The sequence below is a fragment of the Rhinolophus sinicus genome, linkage group LG04 (assembly GCF_036562045.2).
Source record: "Rhinolophus sinicus isolate RSC01 linkage group LG04, ASM3656204v1, whole genome shotgun sequence".
Lineage (NCBI taxonomy): Eukaryota > Metazoa > Chordata > Mammalia > Chiroptera > Rhinolophidae > Rhinolophus > Rhinolophus sinicus.
This window is the reverse complement of record NC_133754.1, coordinates 10464331-10469703: the sequence shown is the minus strand read 5'-3', so window position 1 is coordinate 10469703 and position 5373 is coordinate 10464331. Positions and strand designations below refer to the sequence as shown.

The window sequence follows — 5373 nt, the reverse complement described above, 5'->3', positions numbered from 1 at the left end:
GAGGCCCTGGGGGGTGGGCGAGCTCGTGGCCACCACTGGGTCCCCTGCCTGCCCGAAGCTGGGCTGCTGGAGCTCCAGGACCCAGTTCCCCTAGCTCCCTGGGGCAGCTCCACCTGCTGCAGCTAAATCAGCTGGGCCCGGGCTGGGCAGGAGGGAGGATGCCATGGGCCGAATGCCAGAAGCCTGCAGTCCTGGGCTGCTGGGGTTGGGAGTCATGAGGGAATCTGTCTGGGAACTTCACCGTGAGGACCAGGAACTTCGCTCCTGGAGGCGAAGACCACATGAATACGGCAGCCCCACTGAGACTTCATCCCCAGAGTTTCTTACTCTCACTTTAGTCTACACTCAGCCTCTAGCACCAGTTTCTGGCTCAGACAGCTTTTGCTCCAAGAAATTCAAAGACGCCTTTCAGCTACACAAAGTCTATGACGGATAGTGTCACAGTTCAATATTTCTATTATGGGTGCATTTTCACATCTCTGACCTGGACGGTTTTGCTTTTAATGAAGTGACTCAAGTTGCCCAAGAATGTTCCCATCAAAGGGGCCTGGGCCCCATGGGCATTCTTCCCCAATCCTGTCCCCATTTCACTCACGCTCCATGTCCAGTATTAGTCTTTGTTCAAAGCAAACAGCATTGTGATGTGATAGGTAATCACACTGAAGATCCAGGAAAAGCAATGGGCGATTCTCTTCTGAACCAGATATGATTTTTAATGAAAGTGATCAAGAACTCAGAGACCTGGCCCGTCAGAAACATGCTTTTCTATGCCTATGGGTAACCACTCGGGCAGCCATAGAGATTTGCCAGACACAAGGAATGTAGCATGTTAAGGAAAGTCTTGGTGAAGTCAACTGCCAGTCTCTGGCATTGCTGTTTGTTACTACAATGAAGCTTTGTCTGACTCCCTTAGGACAATGCACAGATCCACAGACCACTTACCAGCACACTGCCTTCATTCAATTGTCTTTGTGGATAATGATACCGACTTCAGGGATTTGAAAGGAGAGCTAGAAAACTATGTCCAAAAATGCCTCGCTGGAAAAAGCAAAGTACTGCGAACTACAACACACGAGGGATTGATTCGGGAAAGAAAGACTGGAGCAGCCCATGCTACAGGAGAAGCCCGGGTGTCCCTGGACAACCACTGTGAAGTGAATGTGATGTGGCTGCAGCCCTTGTTGGCTGTTCTCCAGGAGGACCTGCAGAGCACGGCTATCGTCGATTGTTATCATCAGTGTGGACACACTCACCTACGGCTGGTCACCTACAGTACAGGGAGGGTTCAGCTGGAGGCTGCACTGCAAATGGGATCTTGTTCCCTGTTAGGAGCTAGGAGAACCAGGAGGAATTGCTGCACCAATAAAGTCACCTACAATGGCTAAAGGATTGTTTGCCACGAAGACGCTATTTCAAAGAATCAGACAGGATGACTGCGGCATGGGTGTCTGGGGAGCAGAAAAATTTAGAAATATTTAGAAACTGAATGTGTGGAGATAAGGTCCTCCTTATCTCTTGCTTGGAGTAGGCCATGTTTTCCAAAAAAGGAGACAAAATCGATGACTCCCAAAGGATGGCAGTAGATGTTGACTTTACCAAAGATGGCAGGATAAGGTGGAATAGCACAGTTGCCAAGGAACATGATAAATTAAAAAATGTGAAAGTCAAGTGACAAATTTTGCGGTACATTTAAAATATTTTTGTGAAGCAATGATTATATCTAGAAGGTTATTAGATCAATAGGTTTATAGGTATGGAAGGTATCAAAGTTGAAAATAAAGACTTCTATGTCATAAATCTGGTGGAAAGATATTATAACACAAGACAGAATGAAATAATAAATAAACAAACAAACAAACATATCAATAACGCACACTGTGTGTGGGCTTGCAGCGTAATAGGGGAGTCATTTCGAATGTTATGTATGATCCTGCATCAGTCACTTCACTTTTGTTTCCCGATTTGCTTTTCAGTAAAATTAGAAAATGAAGCCAAGAATGTTTACAACACTAACATGTATTCTGAATGGTTTCCTTTTCTCCCCTCTGTGACCATCCTCCTATTTCCATCAAACTTTGAGCACATTCTTATAACGTACAGTAACAGAATCAGCAAGGTCAATATAATGGGGATTTTTTTAAAATGTCAATTTGCTATGAAATTGCTCACTGATGGATCACGCTACACTGGAAAAAAAGGTCATCACTAAACCATCTAAAAAGCCGCTCCTTCTCTAAGCTGGGAAAGCCATCTTATATTTCCATTTCCTTTACAATGGGGTGGCATTTGTGCATTGGAAAGCCAAGGGACAGCCATACAAAAGCCCCATTGGTCGAACTAGAATTGGCTCTGCATTGCCACTCAGTGTCTCCCAAGTTTGCTTTTCTCAGCAAGAGCTGCAGTCAGTTTCTAACATGTGACAGCATTAAGCGGTGATATGTGTAGTACTCTGCCCGTACACAGAGTAGGTGCTAGTAAATTGTTTCCAAAGTTCAAATCCGTTTATTTATGCTGGAAGTTAGGGTTTATTTTAGCAGTGCTCAGCGTGTGATTCTGTGTGAAAAAGCGCCAACCATCCTCTGGGGTGTTGCTCACATCATTTATGATCTGAACAACAAACACTAACATTGAATAAGAACTTTAGGTAAACACGAATCAGGAAAATGACAGCAGGTTCTTAGCATCTTTTGATCAAACTTTCAAAGTAAAGTAGCACGGGTCACTGACTTCTAGTGTGTATTAACAGGGTCTCTCATCTTCGAATTACACAACACGGTAGTATTTTAAGTTCCAGCTGCCAATTCAGAATAATGCATTTTAGTGCATCGCAGTAGATTATCATAGAAAAAAACGATGGCCCAAATCACATTTGAGAACCAGAGAAGTGAAGCTGAATACAGGTGAACTTTTTTGAATAAGATGGATGAATGTCTCTGAATGAAATATTCAAGACTATGCAGCAAACTGCCTCCCAAGGGAAACAAGAAATTTCAATTTCATGGGTAAATTAAAATTAGAATCAAACGTCTCTAAACTGCACATGCATGCATGCACACACATACACACACACTTATATTTGTGTTTAGCAAAAACACAAAACAAAAACAAACAAATCAAAAGGATTACTAGTTAAGCCAACAGATCTTTCACATCTGTATATGTTTAGGATCTAAAATGAGAATAGCATCCAAAATTTTAATAGTATGACAGTGGAACGGTGCCTTCTTAATTATGAGAAAAAAAGACTTTCAATCTAAAATTCTACATTGAAACAAACTGTTTCTCAAGTGTGAGACACATAATATTTCAAAATAGTTTCAAAAGACCAGCCAAGTAATATTCTAAGAGAACAGACCAAGAAGACCTTAACATTCCACTTAGAGACACTAATTGAGGCAAGCTTCTTCCTTACTCTAAGTCCCTTATCTTTTCTTAGCATTTACTTTAGAAAATGGGTAATGATGAATTATTTTTCTGCTACTTTGAGATGTAGATCTTTTGAAAAGACTCTTGGCAGTTTTACAACCTGGGTATATCTTTCTCTAGGCCTTTTCTCTAGGAACCATCCCTTTGAAATGTAGTCGTCAAGGAAGTCAGTGCCCCTCTCTCCAGGTCCCTAGTCCTCTGGTAGAGTAGGAGGCTGACATAGGTAAGCACCTTCCTCCCAAGCCAACAAAGTCCCTTTTGTCATAAAGATATGAGGAGTTCATTTTTCTTTGGATAAAGCCATGTGTGCACATGGCCTATGATTCCTCCTGCCCAACCAATTAAAACTTTCCAGCTTTTTTTTTCAGGGGAGTGGAGCACAGACAGTTCTGGTCTCTCTCCCCAATTGCAATAGCCTTGAGAATAAGTCTTCCTGGTCTGTTTAAATGTGTCCAGTGAAATTTTTGCTTTGCCACAACTATGAGGTTGTGCTGCAATGGAAGGTGTAAGACATGGCAGCCAAAATAAAACAGGTAACAGGAAACAAACAAATAGAATCCCCAAGTCAATTATGAAAGACATCCCACATGAGAGCTGTCAGACTTCAAGAGCATCAGAATACCCTGGAGAGAGAGATGGAAAGTTTGAGAAGGGCAAAAGTACCCAAATGGAACTATGAAATTCCTAGATGAGTTTCAGCACATTGAGAGGAGATATACACTTCTATCAGAAATTTGGTGCTAAGTTAGGGCTGGGGTACATAGAAAGTTCACCCAAAGAAGCATCTAGGCAATAATCAACTCCAGTAAAAAGGAAAAAGTTAGACAAGAGGGGGAAAAAATGTTGCTTCTGCTCTGAACAATATTTGCATAGTCAACATATGAATACTGAATAAAAGTTGATATAACAAATATTGTGATAGAATTGTGTCAGAAGAGGAGTGGGAAATGTTCTTGTGAGAGATGGGCATAAAAGAGCTAAAGCCTCCATGCCATGTTGGGACTAAAACATTAATATCTAACCTTTAAACACATAAATACCAGCAGCAGTGGTTCAAATAGGTAAAGTATTTGATTGTCAAGGGACTTGGGGTAAGGATGGAGAGTCTTGAACATAAAATTGCTTTCCTTATAATTCTGAAAGTATTATTTGACTTTTTAAATGACAAACATGTAAATTTAAAGCATGGGGGTACCAAAAAATGTATACAAGTGGACACTTTTGTCAATGTTGCTCAAGCAATAGTTTGCCATAATCAGAAGTGCCTGGACGCTGATGGTAACCATTTTGAGCACCTCTTGTATAATAATTGCAGAAGTCAAATGTGACTTGTATTCAACTTTTGTTATTGGTATATATATAGTATTACAATTTTAACACAGTTTTCCTTTCTTAAAATGTGTATACATTTCTTTTGTCAACCTCTGCATATAAAAGCAGTCTAGAAGAGGTAAAAAACCATATGCCTGCTGAAAATGAAAACAAAGAAAAAGGAAAAAAATAACAAAGTGAAGAACAAAAAGAGGAAGAGGAAGAAAGAAAATTTTAAAATTAAGAAATGTGAAAGAATGAACAAACCAAAACAAAAGAAAACCCAAACGCTGCTTTTTCCAAACCTAATCATTTCTTCTTCTTTTTTTTAATTAGTTTATGGGGATTGCAATGGTTAGTAAAGTTACACAGATTTCAGGTATACAATTCTATAATACATCATCTATATATCAATCACATTGTGTGTTCACCAACCGGAGTCAGTTCTTCCATCACCATATATTTGACTCCCTTTACCCTCATCTACCACCCTCTTCCCCCTTACTCTCTGGTAACAACTAAACTGTTTCTGTGTCTATCAGTTTTTTGTTTCTTTTTTTAATAAAGTTTATATAGATGATGTATTATTGAGACGTACACTTGAAACCTATGTAACTTTACTACCAATTGTCACCC

General features: G+C 40.3%; 1 pseudogene; it reads left to right on the top strand.

The window, feature by feature from the left end:
• The first annotated feature begins 425 nt into the window (after positions 1-425).
• LOC109457091 (polypeptide N-acetylgalactosaminyltransferase 11) lies at positions 426-1563 on the top strand (annotated as a pseudogene).
• The last annotated feature ends 3810 nt before the right edge of the window (positions 1564-5373 follow it).